Source organism: Sprattus sprattus (genome assembly GCF_963457725.1).
Source record: "Sprattus sprattus genome assembly, chromosome: 12".
Classification (NCBI taxonomy): domain Eukaryota; kingdom Metazoa; phylum Chordata; class Actinopteri; order Clupeiformes; family Clupeidae; genus Sprattus; species Sprattus sprattus.
Window position 1 is genome coordinate 29,968,384 of NC_137910.1, and position 501 is coordinate 29,968,884.

The following is a 501-nucleotide window of genomic DNA, read 5'->3' on the forward strand; positions in this document are numbered from 1 at the left end:
CTGGGGGGGGGGGGGGGGCTGGTGAGATGAAAAAAGTAATGTGTGCCTGTGAGTATGAACATTTGTGTCTGTGTTGGCGTGTGTTAAAGAGAGAGAAAGAGTGATAGTAAGAGTGAGAAAGGAAGAGAGAGAAGGCCGGACAGACAGGCGGACAGAGTGTGTGTTTGTGTATGCGCTGTTTGACTATGTGCAGGGATCACATCCCTTTGAAGAATCCTCTTTGAAGCCCAGTTTCTTGGGAATGACACCCTTCTGAGACCCGCAGAGTCTCCAGCACGTTCATATTTCCTATTTCTCCCCTTCACTTCAATGAAACAGAGAGATAATGTGTAAATATCTGCAAGCCCCACCGCGGAGGCCTGGACAAGTCTTCCCTTTGTTTGACAGCAGCATGTGAGCCTGGCCACGGTAGGACATGAGGGGCTTAGCTTCCTCTCTCCGGATTTTGACGGGCGCGCTCAGACGCGAGCAGGCCAGACGGACCCACCCCTCTCCTCTCTC